This window comes from Rattus norvegicus, chromosome 11 (genome assembly GCF_021556685.1).
Source record: "Rattus norvegicus strain SHRSP/BbbUtx chromosome 11, alternate assembly SHRSP_T2T, whole genome shotgun sequence".
Taxonomy (NCBI): domain Eukaryota; kingdom Metazoa; phylum Chordata; class Mammalia; order Rodentia; family Muridae; genus Rattus; species Rattus norvegicus.
Window position 1 is genome coordinate 35,081,104 of NC_141544.1, and position 20,420 is coordinate 35,101,523.

At 35.5% G+C, this 20,420-nt stretch overlaps 1 pseudogene; it reads left to right on the top strand.

The window, feature by feature from the left end:
• Positions 1 to 15,628: 15,628 nt before the first annotated feature.
• LOC148002482 (ubiquitin-like protein 5 pseudogene) lies at positions 15,629 to 20,181 on the top strand (annotated as a pseudogene).
• Positions 20,182 to 20,420: the final 239 nt, after the last annotated feature.

The window sequence follows — 20,420 nt, forward strand, 5'->3', positions numbered from 1 at the left end:
TTTGTAAGTATTGTGTATGAAGAAGTGCACCTTTTGTGTGGAAGAAACCTTAGCTTCTCATGAAAGGAGAAATGAAAAGATCAGCATGGTTATGAGACTGGATTTGATTGTACACAAGTAAACAAAAGATTTTGTAAGTAAATATCCTCAAATACTCAACCCACAGACAGACAACATTTATATTTGTATTTGTATTATTATATATTGTATTTATATTTGTAAATACAATATTTTGTTTCTTTGGACTGTTTTCTTCAAAGCATGATATTGAGATGTACTGTTTTATAACCTTCTGTCTGTCCTGTTTTATATCCTTCTGTCTGCATGTTTCCTCGTCCTCTGGTACTCATCTGTAAAAGCACTATTTGGGCCAGATCTGCTTTGATAGGACTAAACTCAGATTGTGCTACCTAAAGATAGTTATAAAATTCATTATTATTATTAATTGTGGCATAATGGTATTTAAATTTGACAAATTCTTTTAAAATGGCAAACCTATAATGTTAATGAATCACTGCCTACCTTTAATATATGCAGTGCTATGCATATCTACTAGAAAACACAAAGAGAGAATAATAACACATTTATATAACCATACTGAAAATCACAGAAAGAAAATAGAAAATTACAAGGTACCTCAGATAGTGAATATGATGCTCATATATTGTAATGAAAAAAAAGTCCTAATCCTATATTATTTCTTAAATGTTACTTAGGGTATGTAGACTTAGAATTTTTGAAATATTGTATACTGATCTGATTACAGAAGAGAAAGATGTAAATAAAAGGTGAACAAAACTCTCTTGCTAATCAAACTCAAGAGCCAGCCTGCAATGAAGCCACTGTGGACTAATTTTCCATGTATTGGTCAAACTACAAACCTTCAATATAAACATCTCAGCCACTAAATACTACTCTCTGATTACTAGAAATAAAAAATACAAATATGAGCATGTTTTCTCAAGGCTGTAGTCATATGACAATATTAAAACTATGGGCTCTTTTCTTATAAGGCTTGCACTGCCCAAATAATTTACTGTTCATTCAGGTTAGCACTCGAAGCTAGAATCTGTCTTTTATCCAGTTGAAAAGTAACATAGTAATTTTAACAACTTCCATTTGTTAAACAATATGATTGTCCCAGTTAGAGTTGCTATGGCTGTGGTCAAATAACATGACCAAAGCAAAATGCAGAAGATTTCAGCTTATACATGAAAAATTTACTGTTCATCACCAATGGAAATTGGGGCAGATACTCAGGCAGGGTAGGAACCTGAGGGAAGCAGCTGAGCAAAGGTCATGGAAGGTGTTGCTTACTGACTTATTTCTCATGGCTTGCTCAAACTACTTCCTTATAAAACCCAGGAACACCAGCCCAGGGATAACCCCACTTACAATGAGCTGGGTCCTCTCCAATCACTATTTAATTAAGAAAGTGTCCTGTATCCAGATTCTTTGGAAGCATTTTCAAAGTTGAACTTCCTTTACATCCTACTTTACATGAATATTTCTATAACTCTGCTTAAGCTACTTTGTCACTTAAAATCCCTATTTAAAATGTACAAATTCCAGTAAAGTACAGCTTAAGATTGTTCCTTCCTCCAATTGCAGTATATATTAGAAAGAATGTATTTTTTCCTGATTAAATTTTGCAATCATTTGTTAATCTTATCAATAGGTACTTTTCAAAATGCTATTGCCGTACCTCAGACTAAGATTTGAATCTGTTTAATCATTTTTTATTAAATATATTGCTCATGAAAAATTCTATAGGCCACAGGATAGAAATATTATCTGTCCACAAGAATTTATATTCTGTATAAAGAAATACCAGGACAAATCTACTAGTCTTAAGATGTGACAAACTATCACAAAGTGATTTGTAGAATGCCACCTTTCTGGGGTTGGCTGAATACAAGGTTATGGATCATTTAAAACCATACTGTCCCAGATCCTCTGGGGAGAGAGCAAGACTCTCAGAAGTGCTGACAATCCTGAGAGCACAGGGGAGAACACCACTTCTGCTCACCTTCCTGGCCCAAGAGGAATTTGCCTGGAGCCCTCTGGACACAGGAACCAAGGAGCTGTCTGGGGCAGAATCCTTCCTGTTACTCCCTGTACCTGGAGATGATCCTGTGACACAGCTTGTTGTTGTCAAAATATAAAAATAATAAAGAGTAACGGTGTCTTTTACCCCGCTAGCTCTGTACCGCGGTGCCCAGATATCTCTAGATATTTTGGCGGAAACACAGCCCAGCCGCACACTTTCCTACACTCAAACCCTCACATAAAAGAACACACAACACAGTAATCTTAGATTCAATTGATAAGATATAATTGCCCACTTAAACATACAAAGCCCGGTACCATCCATCCCTTAGGAACATTGATAACAACCTGTAAATACACAGCAGAATCTTAACATCACCTGCCATGGCTTCTCTCCCTCTCCTCCACCCTGTCTCCTCCTCTCTCCCCTAGTCTCCTCCACTTCCTTCAAACTTGTCTCCCACCCATCCTTCCTTCTCCTCCAATGACAGGCCTCCTTCTATCCTGTATTTGCCTCACCTGTGACATCATCCTACACAGCTCTCTGTAACCACATCACGCTGGGAAAAAGATGATCTCCAGGAGTACTGACAAAGAGGTTTATAGGAGTGTCAAGCCACTGTCAGAAATAGCACGACCAACTAACACCAGAGTTAACCAGATGGCAAGAGGCAAGTGCAGGAACCAAGACTACTTGGTATCATCAGAGCCATGTTCTCCTACCAAAGAAAATACTGGATATCCAAACACACCAGAAAAGCAAGATGTGGATTTAAAAATCATATTTTATGATGATGATAGAGGACATTAAGAAGGACATACATAACTCCCTTAAAGAAATACAGGACAACACAGGAAAAAATGTAGAAACCCTTAAAGAGGAAATACAAAGATCCTTTAAAGAATTATAGGAAAAGACAACCAAACAGGGGAAGGAATTGAAGAAAATCATGCAGGATTTAAAAATGGAAAAAGAAACAAAAAAAGGAAGTACAAATGGAGACAATCTTGAAGTTTGAAAACGTAGGAAAGAGATCGGATTCATAGATACAAGCATCACCAAAAGAATACAAGAGATGGAAGAGAGAATCTCAGGGCAGAAGATAACATAGAAAAAAGTGATATAACCATTAAAGAAAATATAAAATGCAAAAAGCTCCTAATCCAATACATCCAGGAGACCCAGGATACAATGAGAAGATCAACCTACGGATAATAAGAATAGGCAAGAATAAAGATTCCCAACTTAAAGGGCTAGTAAATATCTTCAACAAAATTAAAAAAGTAAACTTCCCTGACTTAAAGAAAGAGATGCCCATAAACATAAAAGAAGCCTACAGAACTCCAAATAGAATGGACCAAAAAAGAAATTCCTCATATCACTATGTCCCTCAATAGTCAAAACACAAAAAGCACAAAACAAAGAAAAATACTAAAAGCAGTAAGGACAAAAGGTCAGATAACATATGAAGGCAGACCTATATAAATTACACCAGACTTCTCACCAGAGACTATGAAAGTCAGAAATCCTGGACAGATGTCATACAGACCCTATGAGAACACAAATGCCAGCCCAGGCTACTATATCCAGCCAAACTCTCAATTAACATAGATGGAGAAACCAAGATTTTCTGTGACAAGACTAAATTTATACAATATCATTCCACAAATCCAGCCCTAAAACAGGAAAATTTTCCATAATAGGTGGAAAATTCCAACACAAGGAAAGAAACTACACCCTAGAAAAAGCAAGAAAGGAATTGTTTTGCAATAAACTCAAAACAAGAGAGCCACACTAGCATAATTCCACGTCTAACAACAAGAATAACAGGAAACAAAAATCACTATCCTTAATATCACTTAAAAATAATGGATGGATCAATTCGCTAATAAAAACACATAGACTAACAGATTTGATACTTAAAGAGGACCCAGGATTTTGCTGTATAAAGGAAACACACCCCGGTGACAAAAACTGACACTACCTAAGAGTAAAAGGCTGGAAAACAACTTTTGAAGCAAATGGTCGAAAGAAAACTGGAGTAGCCATTCTAATATTGAAATAAATCAACTTTCAACTAAAATTTATCAAAAAAGATAAGGAAAGAAAATTCATATTCATCAAAGGAAAAAAATCACCAAGATGAACTCTCAATTCTGAATATATCTATGCTCTAAATGCAATGGCACCTACATTCATAAAAGAAACCTTACTAAAGCTCAAAGCACACATTGAACCTCACCAATAATAGTATGAGTCTTCAATACCCCACTCTCATCAATGGACAGATCAAAGAAACTAAACAGAGACACAGAGAAACAAACAGAAGTGATGAGCCAAGTAGATTTAACATATATCTATAACATATTTCATCATAAAATAAAAGAATATACCTTCTTCTCATCACCTAATGGTACATTCTCTAAAATTGACCATGTTATCTGTCAAAAAGAGGCCTCCACAGATACAAGAAGATTGTAATAATACCATGCATCCTCTCAGATCACTACAGAATAACAGATCTTCAATACCAACAAAAACGATAGAAAGCCCATATACATGGAAGCTGAACAACGTTCTGCTCAATGGTAACTTGGTCAGGGAAGAAATAAAGAAAGAAATTAAAGACCTTTCAGAATTTAATGAAAATGAATGTGAAACATACCCAAATTTATGGGATGAGACACAATGAAAGCAGTGCTAAGAAGAAAACTCATAGTTCTGAGTGCCTCCAAAAATAGAGAGAGCATACACTAGCAGCTTGAGAGCACACATATAATTAGCTCTCGAAGAAAAAGAAGCAAATTCACTCAAGAGGATTAGACAGCAGGGAATAATCAAACTCAGGCCTGAAATCAGCCAAGTAGAATCATAAAGAATTATACAAAGAATCAACAAAACCAGGAGCTGGTTCTTTGACAATATCAACAAGATAGGTAAGTCTTTAGCCAGACTAACCAGAGGGCACAGAGAGCATATCCAAATTAACAAAATCAGAAATGAAAAGGGAGACATAACAACAGAACCTGAGGAAATTAAAAAAATCATCAGTTCCTACTACAAAAGCCTATATTCAACAAAACTGAAAAATCTGGGAGAAAAATACAATTCTCTAGACAGATACTAGGTAACAAATTAAATGGTATGTATACACTGATAAGTGAATATTAACCCAAAAGTTGGGATTACCCAAAATACAATCTACAGACCACATAAAGCTCAAGAAGAAGGAAGACCAAAGTGCAGATGCTTCAGTCCTTTTTAGAAGGGGAAACAGAAATAATCACAGAAGGATATATTGAGACAAACTTTGGAGTAGAGACTGAAGAAATGGAATTTCATAGTCTGCCCCATGGGAAATCCAATCCATATACGTAACAACCACCAAACGCACATGCTGACAGTAGCCTGATATAGCTCAAATAGAGTATGACAAGTACAGAGGTGGATGCTTGCAGCCAATCATTGAACTGAGAACAGGGTCTCCATTGAAGGAGTTAGAGAAAGGATTGAAAGAGCTGAAGGAGTTTGCAACTCCATAAGAATAACAATACCAACTAACCAGAAGCCTCAGGGACTAAACCACCATCCAAAAAGTATACATGGACAGACCTATGGCTCCAGCTTCATATGTAACAGAGGATGCACTTATTGGGCACCAATGCCAGGAGAAACCCTTAGCCCTACCAAGGCTGGAACCCCCAGTGTAGTGGAATGTCAGGGTGGGGAGGCAGAAAGGAGAGGGTGGATGCATGGGGGAACACCTCTATAAAAGAAGGGCTTTTATGGACAAGAAACCGGGAAAGGGGATAACATTTTAAATGTAAATAAAAAATCCAATAAAATGTCTAAAAAATAAAGCTTATAACTTCAATTCTTAAGTTTCTTAGTTTGTTTTATACCCCAAAATATACAGTCTTATTCAATGTTCTGTGTACACTTGAAAAGAATGGTGGTAGTACCATTGTTGGGCCCTCCATAAATATCAACCCGATTCTGAAGGTGGTTGCCTCCTTTTTATCCTTGTTGATTTTATTCCTAATATTTCTCTCATTCAAAGGGAATGAATGTTACAATAACCAAGTGTTATTATGGATTATCTATCTCTCCTTCAGTATTGCCAGCTGTTATTTCTAGGATTTTGAAACCGAGTTGTTACATTCATATCCATTTAAATTATGAGTTTTTTATGATTATGTAATACTCTGCTTTATCCCTGTCATGTTCTTTCTTCTTAAGTCTAATATTTATGATATATATATGTATATATATACACATTTCCATTAATGTTAAAAATAAAAATAAAATAAAAGCATACTGTACTGTCTGTGGAGGCATATATGAATGAGGATATATATTATTTTTTTAGTGACAGTGGACTTAACATTAAACAATTAATACCAACATTAAAATAAATCTAGACAGAGCCTTACCCATACCAGAAATTATGGAAGCCTTTCCCTTGTCGGAATAATAGTGTTGACAGTGTTTACATAAAATATTAGCCACAGCTTTCTCTTCCTGAGGATCACATGCTCCTTCACAGAGCTTAGCTGCTGAGGTGAGCTAACCTGCCCACTGTTTATCTGTGTGAAATGAAAATGCTGAATGTCTAGGCTGCAGGAGCATCTCCATCAGAATCCACAGCCCACCCAATCCCAGCTTTTCTGTGCATGATCTGTCATTTCCTCATACCCCATGGAGCCAGGAAGGTCCGCCCCAAAGCCTTTACATTATGGCCCTAGATAGGGATCCTGACAACCAAGAAACTTTCATTTGTCAGGACAAGGAATGTTCCTGTAGTCAGCTGATAAATGTCTCCTGTGAGAATCCCTGTAGGTAACAGACCATTGCTCCTGAGAGAATCCTACAAATAAAGGTTGGGGGTTTGGATTTATTCTGGTGTGTAAGAAGTAAACCACGAGACAAGCAGCATCCATAGGTAAGCAGTTATGTTAATTCTTAGAAGGAGAATGGTCAGAACCCAAGTTGGAAGACAAATCATTGAGGGTTTTCAACGTTTAGATAACCACAAGATATGCATTGTGTTTTCAGTAGGAGGTTCATGAATTTTTCTATTTGAAAAAAAAATAGGAAAAATTTGATGAGTAGTTAAGTAGCCAAAGAAAGAAAACTTATTCTTGTTTCTTTTCTCACAAGTCAATAAATTTTATTCAGCACATAAGTATTCATGGGGTGAAATCACATGATCATCTAAAGTAAATCATTCCTGTTTTGGGTTGATAGAGTCTTCTTATTTTAACTTTTTTTTCATTGGATATTTTCTTTATTTGCATTTCAAATGTTATCCCCTTTCCTGGTTTCCTCTCTAGAAAATCCCCATTCTATTCCTCCACCCCTTGCCTCCATGAGGGTCCCTTTCCCTTTGCTTGTAAAGTATTAAGATACTGCAAACATTTTTTTTAATGACTGCAAAGGGCTTAGACTATACCATAAACTCATTAGCTTGGATAAGAGCAAGAGAGAGACAATAGACTCCTAGATTGAAATAGGTCGTGATCAAGCAAGTCATGGCTTTTCAATCATTTTTCTTTGTGATTTCATGATGGAAATCAATAGTAGATAAAGCAACTTCAGATCTTTCTTACTCTTCGCATATCTCAGAGTTTACAAGCCATCCAAAACCTGATCCCCCACCCCAAATATTCTTTCAGCAGGAATCTAGCAAGTTCTAACCAGTTCTTGATTTGTATTGTTATTACCATTACATTTTAGAGGGTAGGTTTTACTCTATACACATCGTGTTATGCTACCATGAAATACAACCATTATGTACAACAGAAACTAAAATAATGTGCCCTATATCATGCATTGTCTCCAAGGAATATCCATATTTATTTATAGAATTTAATCCGTCAGTTTTCATATGATGCCATTTCCATGTTTATGCCATTACTCTTTTGATATAAAATGTGGTTTTATACTTCAATAGCTTTTAACTGTTAACTTTGGTTAACTATTTTGTTGTTTGATATTTACATTGGACTTTTCGGTTTGATTTTTAAAAATAGGTCCTCTAAACAACAAATACAATTATTATTGACTATGAAAAACAATCTCATTGTTTCAAGGTATTTTTCTACAAACATAACAGACACATTTAAAAGCTTAAATTGAAATGCACAATTTTTTTTCAGTTTGATACATATAGTATCTCAAATCATGTAAATATGTGATAAATTCTTTCACTTGAGGTCATTGGCTTATCTTTGCACCCATTCTGTCAAAATCCTATAAATTCTATCCTATCTCATTTTTTAAGATTTGCAAGTAGCAAGACAGGCATTAACCTGACAGTTTTTCTTATGTCCCATTCAATGATCCCAAAAAAGTACTTAAAGACTACTGGGCTCTTGTTCCATAATTTGGACCTATTCTGCTCACTCTTTGAATTTCCTGGTATTTTGTGTTTGCTCTTTCTTTTTTTCTTTTTCTTTTCCTTTTTTTAAAAATTTTTTATTAGATATATTTTTTTACCTACATTTCAAATGTTATTCCCTTTCCCGGTTTCCTGTTCATAATCCCCCATCCCATCCCATCCCCTCCCCCAATAAGTAAACTTGCTGACTGTCACACTTGGGCTTTTTAGCAGGGCAGGACTTTCATCTGCTTCCCTCCCTGGGACGTTTTCCTAGTACCTTCCTGTACCAGAAAAGCTGTTCCCCAAGGGGAAAACATTTGGAAAAAATGATGCAATTATATTATAATCTCAATGCTTAAAATAAATAGGTAAAAATATTATCATCACAAAATATTCTCAGGTCAACCATCCCAGCAAAATGGCCACCAGGAGGAAAGGAGGGTGGTTCCCAGGTCCCTTTGAAAGTCAGTTGGAGTTTTCTGTTTGCACTTTGGTCACTCATCCTCATCAATATTAGTTGAGCTTATGGTATGGGATATTTGTACACTTCTGATTGGTTTGTACCTCAAGGGAGAGAGGTTACCTTACAGGGACTGTTTCATATCTGTTGTAAGTTCCTGGCCAGTTTTTGGGGCAGTTGTTGATTGACTGTCCTTTTCTGCATTTTTTCCCATAGGCCTGAACTGTCCTTCTGGGAAATTGAAACTTAAGATCTAATATGGCTGCCTGCTCTAAAATGGGGTGAGTTAGGTCCTCCCCATAAGAATTAATATGGCATCAAATATTAGCTCCAAGATACAGTACAAGAGGGCATGAACTGTTGCACTACTGGCCCACTTATGGTGCAAGAACAGATAGGTAGGAAGCGCAACTCTCCAGCGAAGATTCTAAGATTTCTTCAGATGCCTTATTGCTCTAAATCTGACAAAGGCTTTTACTGCTTTCAATACAAAATAGATGACATCAGTTGGAAGAATTTCCAACACTCAGTCAGTTGATAAATAACTATTCCTCTAATCTTTGCTGAAATCCCATGAAGACCTAAGCCTCTCCCTCCTCATGACGCATTTCAAATGCTAAAGGACTTGAAATCCTTGCATAATTGGGTTCAAGAGGCCGATTTATCTCTCAATGTGAAGCCCAGCTTTGCCTCAGATTAAGATGACTGTGCTATAATTAATGTTAAACAGATTTTTAGGGCCTTGATGGTGCTTTCCTTGTCATTTTTATTCTTTTATTCCTGCAGTAACTGTGTTCTGAATTCTCCCTTCATCTAGAAAACAAGTCTTTCTGCTAAACACATTGTTCCCCCCAGTTTGACAATGTTTACCTGTTTCCCGAAGCTTATGTTGCGATGACATGTTGAGTTGTTAATGGAATCCAGCCTGACATGGAATATCAAGATATCATGAAATCTGTTTTCTCAGTTGGAAAACTATAAATAAGAGGAGACACCGTGCTTAACTCTGGGGATAGATTTTTAACATAGAGCGGAGTTATAAATACTAAGGCAGCTCAATTTCATTTTGGCTATCTTCTTCTCTATTAATCCTTCTGAATATCACTCTATTCTTTTTAAAAATCTTTTCTTGGAAAAGTCATTGGTTTCAAATAATTTCCTTTTCACTGAACACCATGTCTCCTTGCTAACAGCGTACATATAAACTTTTCAATGGTTTTAGTGGAAAGAGCTTCCACAGGGCAATGAACGAAGTAGATGTCTGAGAACTACCTTCTGAACTAAGGGGGAGAACTGTGAGGGAGGGACCTGCCTTTCTCTCCCACATGTACTGCTTGCACTATTACTAGCTTTTAGAAAGGAGGTTTGTGAAACCTAAAGGAGTACATATTACACAGTAAGAGCAGTAGATGTAAAGAGACAGGACACTTGAATACATTTTATACAGGAATTCTGACATCCATTCTTAGATTGCTGTAATTATTTTGATACATCTGATATAATATTTGTGATATTCCTATTTCAGAATTTATAATTGAAATATTTATGTGATGACTTCCCCCTAAATTACACAGTGTGCAAACACTTATGTTATTTCCAATCATTTGACAGGTGGAGAAATAACCAAATAAAAATATATTCAAATATCTTCATAAAATCCCTCAACTGTGTAGAGGCTTTCTAGTAACTTAGTTTTGACCCTTAAATTGAAAAGGAAAAAAAGAAAACCCTCTGAAGTTTTTTTTAAATTTAAATTAAGGCACCGCAATCCGGTATACTTACCATTGCTTGGGTTCTTGAAACTAAGTGTCCTTTAAACTGCAAAGTCAGTAGTGTGTTTGAAGTCTCACACATTCTTGTCGCCATTTAAAACGTATTGTCAACCATATAAAAGGTTATGCTTTGCCCTGAGTCCATGCACATAGAATTCTGATTGATGTGAATGGGGGCCCTGTGCAAAGTTTTCAGGCCCTGTGTAGTTTGAAACTTTATGGTGTTTTCAGACTATCTTTGAAGTTGACTTTCTGTGGAAAGAAAAATACAAAGTTTAGAAAGTAGTTCTGCAGGGCTTATTCTTATCCACCGAGAACATGTTTAGATTGCCTGTTTAAAATGCAGAGCTAGGCTGGAATTCCATAAATGGAGCGTGCATATGGAGTGAATGATTGTAAAGGGATTATTGCCATTGAGTTCAGTTGCTAGACGTGGGGACTACATTATTAAGATCTCCTGATCCTGGGAGCCTGTTTTGTTTCTATGCATCAGTGTTTCTCCTACATTCTGAAAGGTATACATTGTTATAAATATTAATGACAAAATTTAAATTAATTTCTATCACTGATGTTTTCAAAACTATCTGAACAAAAGAAACACTGAAGTGCCACAGGGTTGACAAATCCACAAAAAACTTTGATTTTATGCTATCATTTTGAAATATATAAATTTGAAAGAACATTTCTTAATTGAGATTTATTTCTATAAAAACATATTATTTAAGGATAACTTAAAGAAGGATGATGAAAATCAATGTAGCTGAAATTTGAACAGTACTAAGCTTACAAGTCAGCCTCGAATCTGAAATATTAATCCTGAACCCTTCTGTACCAAGGTTCTCGTTTCATAATAAATAGACATTTGTCAAAATCTCAAGTTCCAAACTCTGCATTCTAGATAACTACACTATTCATTCTCTAGTATAATTAATTTGTGCTTAGATTTTCTGATTTTTTTTTCTAGAGAGTCTCTGTCACACTGACACCTGGAGTAATTTGCACAATGCAGGCTCAATACTCCTGACAGTTCATCTAGCAATGGCTTGATGATCTATCTCCCTGAAACAGAGAAAAGTGCTGACACAGCACTCAAGAACTCTGGTTCCTTTTGATGAGAAAAATAGCAGAGGTGATTCTTTAACTAGGAAATAAACTTTCATTCTACTGGATGTTTCTGGCTGAGTAGGCGTCGTCATTAAAATACCTAAAGAATATTTACCTTTGCCAGTTAGAGATATTGGAAACTCAGCACTTTTTCTATCTCTTAATTATTCTCAAAACAAGTCACCCATAATTGGGGCACATCATTATTAATTTTATTTGACTCAGTGAGATTGCATCTTCCCTCATTTCATATCATCCTAAATGAATTTTCAGATTAAATCAGTCTGACTTTTCCCCAATCTCCAATGGTTCTCATAGAAACACATTTGGAGAGTGCACTCCCCAGTATGAAACACATACCTATACAAATGCATACAAACCTACACACGTATACAATCATACTCTCTTGCCATCTATATATCTGTAACCATATCTATATAGATATATCAACAGGTAGGAATATAATATTTGTTTCCCTTGGAGTTTGGGTATGAATTATTCTAATCATAAAAGAACAGGTCTTAGATACACTTACAAGTAATGAACTGGGTTGTCTCATTTATTTTCTCTTTTTCTAGCAGCCATGACTCAGACAGGCCAGCTGCTCTTTACGCTGTCAGAGTAGTTGAACTCAAAAATACATTTGGCAGCTGAAATTTCCTCTCAGGTTTGGAACTCTTGGCTACAGTTATTTGTCAGAACAGTTGTGAGCCAAAAAAGGGAAATAAAAAGACAGCTAACATGAGAAATCCACTCACAAATGGGGCAATGGCAGAGCACAGGGAGTTACTGAGAAATTTCAAGTTTAACATACAGACTTCAGAGATAACATGCAGTCGGAAAAGAACAGAATTAACGTAATCACAGCTACTTCATCGTCAGACCAGAAAACTCTTGCTCTGCAATGTGATCACTTCAAATTAATAAGCACAGTAGATCAAAACTGCCTTCCTCAAAGACCGATAAATTGCAAGTCAAAAGAAAGATATTTGCCCTTTTTCATGACTGTAGAAAGGTCTTTCTCCTCGAATGTATGTTTTTTCTTTTCTTTCTTTTTTTTTTCTTTTTCTTTTTTTCTTTCTTTTTTTTTTTTTTTTTTTTTGGAGCTGCAGACCGAACCCAGGGCCTTGCGCTTGCTAGGCAAGCGCTCTACCACTGAGCTAAATCCCCAACCCCTTGAATGTATGTTTTTATTGACACAATTTGTTGTAGATAAAATTGGGTATCATAAAGATGTTTATATACAACTATGCCATGCATGTTTTTTGAAAGCCTAAATCAGACTCTATTCTAGCTCTCTTTACAATCCCTGGTCATACTTTCTATCACTATTGATCACTTCCATTTCCCTTGTCCTCTACAAGATATGTAAAGACGGCACAAAAATAGAAAGAGTGGCCAACCAATGACTGGTCCCGATTGAGTCCCATCCCTTGAGAAAGAATCTATTTTTAAAACTGCTTAGGGGGCCAGAAACTAGAGGCTGGATAACCCAGAGACCTACAGTAGATTCCAACACAAATGGGAAAAAAGTCAAGGTAATGATTTCTGATATTATTCTGTTTCATGCTGGAACAGCTGTTAACAGATGCGGAGACCCACAGCCAAACAATAGGTGTAGCTTCTCTTCCTACAGAAGAGGAGGAACGATTGCATGAGCCAGAGGGGCCATACTAAATTTTGTTCTATCCTTATTGTCATAAATTAAAACAAAATAACTTAACCAGGTGCTTGCAGTTAAAACTATTTCAACAAAAACAAAATAAATTGTGCATACATAAGAAAAGGTTATATGTATTGGATAAATCTTTTTCTAACGTTTTCTGAATTCACATTTTAATTTTCTGACAAAATTCAATATCCTGACCTTTTAGAATCTTGTAGATGATCTAAGAAACAGTGACTTCAAGTAAAGTTCACCTGTGGTCTTTTCTAGTACAATGTGGTAGTTTCCAAAAGGATACCCATGATAAGTCTCCCCAGGAGTTTTTTTTTTCCTACTTTCACTAACAGAGATATTTTATAACATTATAAAACACAGTGAATTAGATTAGTAAGAAAATATTAAATTCACTTCTATGTAAGCATATCATAGTAATTTGTTTAGAAATTCTTTCTGACCTAGAAATAATGTTGATTACATGGCCACTAGACATTCTTCAGCCAAGAATTCTCTCTTTAGGGGCTGGAGAAATGGCTCAGGGGTTAAGAGCACTGACTGCTCTTCCAGAGGTCCTGAGTTCAAATCCCAGCAACCACATGGTGTCTCGCAACCATCTGTAATTGGCTCTGATGCCCTCTTCTGGTGTGTGTGAAGACAGTGACAGTATACTCATATAAATATATGACTATACACACACACACACACACACACACACACACACACACACACATATATATATATATATATAGAGAGAGAGAGTATGTCTTTTAAAATAGAGGGGATTCTCTGTTAAATCTGTGCCCCTTTTTTAATTGGATTACTTGGTTTACTGATGTTTTGTTTCTGGTTCTTTATATTTTTTGCAAATTAGGACTTGGTAAGATGTGTAGTTGATGAAAAATCTTTGTCCATTCTGTGGGCTTCCATTTTGTCAACTGGCAATCGTATCCTTTGTCTTATAGAAGCTTCTCAGTTTCATGCATTAGTTGCTGATTTAGTGCCTGCAGTACTGGTATTCTGTTCAGTTTACTTGTCTCCTGTGCCAATGCACAGTTAGTTCTATAAAAATAAATTAATTATCTGCATTTATCTTATGCAATATCTTATAATTATTTATTTTAGAATAAACTTTCTTGTGATTCAAGAAATATTAAAAATAATTCATAACATAAATCACGTTAATACCTCTAAATACATTAGTTCATATCTTTATAACCAGATTTCAAGGAAATAGAAACAGATACAAACAAATCAAAATCCAAATTTCATGATTTTTTTTTCACTAACAGCAGTCCTACTTTCCTAATATTTACCTCTGATCTTTAATCCATATAAAAGACACACTTTTAGGAAAAAACTTCAAAAAGGTTTTGAAAATTGCCTAATTTGTAAGGAAGCAATTCACTACAATGTTCAAATAAAATCCATGTTTATTACATTTATAAAATTCGATCCATTTCAGAACATGGTCCATGAGTGAATCTGTTGAAAAGATTGTGAGACAACTACAAGAAAACAATGAGAACGTACCATAACCTCTATTCTTTCTTTATGTGATTTGTTCTTTGAATGCGCTTTTTTGCCCTGCCATGAGTGATAATTAGGAATAGGTTTATTTTAGATTTCACATCCTCTTAACCATTCTCAGAAAGATATTTACAAAGACAAGTTTTCCTCTTGACTGTACACTGCTGAAACTGATGTGATCCTCCCCTTGTGATTGTATGCCTACAGCACTTGAACTCAAGTGCATTTTGCTCCCATGACTTTGCTTAACCTTCAGAATACCTTCAGAATATAAATGATCTGATGCACTGAATAAAACTGCCTATTGCATAAGAGTTTAGTCCACCTAATTTTGGGCTTCGCATTACAGATTCTCTTTGCCATATAGAGCCATAAGAGATCAGTGGCCTGATTAAAGTTTGTGGCAGTTTCTGCCCAGTCTACTTAACACACGTTGCTGTTTTCCTCAGTCAAAGCAGAGTTGGAGAGTAAGGTATATTTACTTCTTACCATATTTCTGCTCTGCCTGACAAGTAATGAGATGTGTTGTCAATGAAAGGCATTATACATATTTCCACATTATTTTTTAAATTTCATTAGCTCTGTAGTTACACAAGTGGACTTTTGGCAGAAGGAAGTCTGTCAAGATAGAAGCAGAGAATCACAAGCAAGAGAGGAACGTAAGGCTTGGATGAGGGAGCTCGCTAGTTGCAAAGTGGAGACTAGAAGGCAGGCAAACCTCTCCTTGAACATCTTTCTGTTGTTTGTAGTCTCTTCACTTCAGGAAATTCCTGAGAACCTACAATTAGGCAAAGAACAAGAAGATTTTCTAAATGCATGGTGGAACCAGGTTTTGATGTTTGAAAGGTAAAAAGACAATTCGAAACCATCCATTTACTTATGGATTATAATTGGAGGAACTGTATGGCTACAAATACGATATTCTGTGAGAACGTAAGATTGAAATCCTATGTACCAGGAGTTTTTTCCTGCTGTTTAGCTAGTATCAATGATACCAAGCTCTTGTACTTTACGGTTTTGCTTAAAATATTTTAAAATGATATAGAAGCATCTTCCCTACACCATAGTCTACTTATATTGCTTTTTTGTTTGGATAACATAAAGAAAATTATGTTAATTTAATACTTACTGATTTATTGCAACCATAAGGTTATTTTTTATTGATAAAGTAATTAAAAAGTGATAAAGAATTGTATACAGTTTCTCAAAGTCTCTATTAGCTTGTATATATCTACATATATATGAATATTTATACATAAATCGATACATATATGACATATTTTACATACACATTTCTTATTGTTTTTCATATAACAGACATGCCCTTTTCTCATAACAAAAGAGACAACAGACAATATTTGTAAAATTAAGCACATCCAGGTAAATTAACAATTTTTCATTTTCTCAAAACCTCTTACTGATAAAAGAATACACGTCTTAGCCACATTTGGATCCTGCATTTTGGTCATATGTGACCAGAGATGAACTAGTAGATTGACTGTTGTTGTGACAACCAATCACTTTCTGATTGAATAAGAGGCTTCCTTTACAGGGGAATTCCTTACCTGATACTTTATAACAATTTACTGGGGTTTAAATGCCCTGGCAGAGATTCAATGTTCTTGTTTTGCAAAATAATCCATCAAACTACATTCTAAATACTTGTCCTAAACCCTTTGTTTTTTTCAATGGGTAGTAGTTAATGTGGACAAATAACTTGTCAAAATCTGGAGTATACATATTCTTGAGGGCTCATATGCACTAGGTCGTTTACATAAACCTCCCACAATACAAGAAGTTTAAGGTGAGGAGAGAGAAAGAATCAAACAATCAACTATGCGGAAGAAGCTATAAACGAGCAGCTCTGGCTATGACATGTCCATTAGATGCTTTATTTCCTACAAGTTTGTTTAATCTGCAAATGATGTGCACAGGAAGAAGACATTCCAAGTTCTAGCATGGGCTGGGGCTATATCCCCCGAACCTCCTTCCTTATCAAGAGAGATATAGGATATTGATGGCAGGTGAAAGGGATGGTCACTTCACCTTGCAGACATAGCTAACAGTAACCACTTATGCCTCAGTGGATGGCTACACACCCATGTCCATACAGACTGCAATACCATGACTTAAGGAGTTTTGGAACAGAAAACAAATTAAAAACTTGAATCTGGGAAAGAGATGGGGTATGCAGTACTAGAGAAAGTTGATAAAAAGGTAGTCATGGGAAAATAAGCTCACAATTTATTATTTAATTATATGAAATTCTTTTTTATTTTTTTATTAGATATATTTCTTTACTTATATTTTAAATGTTATTCCCCTTCCTGGTTTCCTGTCCATAAGCCCCGATTCCCTCCCCTCTCCCTCCCCCATACGGGTATTCCCCCTATACATCCCCCTTACTGATCCCCACCCATATTTCCCTGCCCTGGGGGGTACAACCTTGGCAGGACCAAGGGCGTCCCCTTCTACTGGTGCCCAACAAGTCTATTCTCTGCTACATATGCAGTTGTAGCGTTGGGTCAGTCCATGTATAGACTTTCGGTAGTGGTTTAGTCCCTGGAAGCTCTGGTTGGTTGGCAATGTTGTTCTTACGGGGTTGCAAGCTCCTTCAACTCTTTCAATCCTTCCTCTAATTCCCCCACAAGGGGGTCCTGTTCTCAGTTTGTTGGTTTGCTGCTAGCATTGACCTCTGTTTTGGACATGCTCTGGATGTGTCTCTCAGGAGAGATCTATAGCCGGTCTCTTTTAGCATGCATTTTTTAGCTTCATCAATCTTGTCTAGTTTTGGTGGCTGTATATATATGGGCCACATGTGGGGCAGGCTCTGAACGGCCACTCCTTGAGTTGCTGCTCTAAACTTTGCTTCAATATCCCCTCCTATGGATATTTTCCTCCCTTTTAAGAAGGAGAGGGGGCATCTGCATGTTTTGTCATCCTTCTTCTTGAGCTTCCTGTGGTTGGTGGATTGCATGGTGGAAAATTCGAGCTTTTTGACTAATATCCATTTATCAATGAGTGCATACCAACTGTGTTTTTCTGTGGTTGGGTTACCTTACTCAGGATGATATTTTGTAGTTCATTCCATTTGTCTATGAATTTCATGAAGTCATTGTTTTTGATAGCTGAGTAGTACTCCATTGTGTAGATGTACCACCACATTTTTTGAATCCATTCCTCTGTTGAAGAGCATCTGGGTTTTTCCAGCTTCTGGCTATTATAAATAAGGCTGTGATGAACATAGTGGAGCACGTGTCTCTTTGTTATATGTTGGACCATCTTTTGGGTATATGCCCAAGAGAGGCATAGCTGGATCCTCAGGCAGTTCAATGTCCAATTTTCTGAGGAACCTCCAGACTGATTTCCAGAATGGTTGTAGCAGTCTGCAATCCCACCAACAATGGAGGAGTGTTCCTCTTTCTCCACATCCTCACCAGCATCTGCTGTCACCCGAAACCCTTAAAGAATGCAATAAAGCTATTTTTAAAACTCAAGAAACTGATTCTTTAAAATTCCAATTTTCTATTAATTAGGTTGATAAAGTAATAACAAACATTAAATGAGAATTAAATGATAGTGAAAACAATAACAGTAAAGAAATTTTTTATTAGTTGTTTGATGATGCCATTATAGATCATGATTATATTTCTAATAATTGCCTATTTATATTCTGTTCAAAAGATTAATATTTTCTAAACTACAAATACAAATTTATACTTGGAAGAGCTAAATTGTACAAATACTAAGCTACATTTTGTACTTTTTTTTTCCGGAGCTGGGGACCGAACCCAGGGTCTTGCGCTCGCTAGGCAAGCGCTCTACCGCTGAGCTAAATCCCCAAACCCCATTTTGTACTTTTCAATAACCACACTATAAATTGAAAAAATATGCAAACTACTTAATATTTAATGAGGCCATAAAATAATGAGAGGTCTAAATGGTTCCTTTAATCATACTGAAAAATTTTATTGAAATTTGTTAATATTTTAATTGAAAAATAATATGTATCCATATGTCAGTATTTGTTCAAAATGAATGAATTTATTAAGAAATAAATATTAAAATATCCATAGAAACACCATTTCAAATTAGAATTTCATGCTAAATTATGTTAAAATACTATATATATTTATATATAATTAATAATTGTGTATATTTATTTTTGTTCACATTTTTAAATTACTTCAATTATATAAGGCTTTGAACCAATTAATGGGATACTATAGGTATAAATTAACATTTACATATGAAGATTTTTTTTTAACAGACTTAAGAATGCAAATAAGATTACCTAGGTAAAGTTCTCTTATATAGTTAATGTTAAATGGTATATATAATCTAAAAAATGAAGAGGACCATTACCTCCAAATTTTTATTTTTTCCATGTTTGTTTTCAATTAATTAAATATTTATAATTGCTATCATTGAGTTCCAGGAATGCATGAGTTAAACAAAAAGACTTTGTCTAATTAAGTAAAGAATTATATAAATTAACAGAGAAGAAAAAATGTAACATGCTTTGATTAGAGATAAATATATTTAGCGTTATTTTGGGACTATAGGTCCAAAATTCAAAAGTAATTCCCATTTATTCTGAAATATATTCACCATCACTACAATAAATCCAATGACATTAAAATACAGACGTCTACTTCTTCGTAGTCATAAATTAAAGACTGATTGTGTTTCTTTTTTCACTTATTTCATCTTATCATGCATTTATATGAAGTGAGATTTGAGAGAGAGAGGGGGAGAGAGAGAGGGAGAGAGAGAGAGAGAGACTGGTTAAACACAAATTCCTGGCTGTGGTTAATGAAGGAATTTGAGCCCAAGTACAGATGCTAAGAATTATTTTCCTTTATTTCAGATCTATGAAATAAATAACTTTACTAAAAACAATTCAGTTTTACTAAAAATCATCTTTGTAAAGATCTGCTTTTTTAAAAAAATATTCAAGGGGTATATCACCCATTATAAATCTAGCTTCAAGGCATTAAAGGAAAGATCTGTTTTGCAATGACCATCTATGAAAGAAAGGCCACACCAATTAGAACACCAATGAGACCATCAGGGACTTGGAGAAACTGAAAGTGGCCTAAATTGGCAACTGCTGGAATAAGGTAGTTCTTTAAAAAATGGTACACAATTTTTAATGACCATGTGTCTCTGGCAGGTCATGATATCTACAATGCGATGAATCTGGAGCTTTGGTACCAATAGTGCCGTTCTGACCTCCTCTCCCACCCCAGTTAACACTGGTATGGGTGCCCATTTTTAAAATTCACAGGGAAAAAAAAACCTTGATCCTGATTTTTAAAAAAATATGAAAATACTTCTAAGCTACTGCAACTCAAGCCCATTCATATCAATATTATGATTCCTAAATTACTTTGTCCTTCCAAACGTTGTGTCTCTTTCCAATTATTGTGTTACATGTCCCATCCAGCCCAATTTTTGGA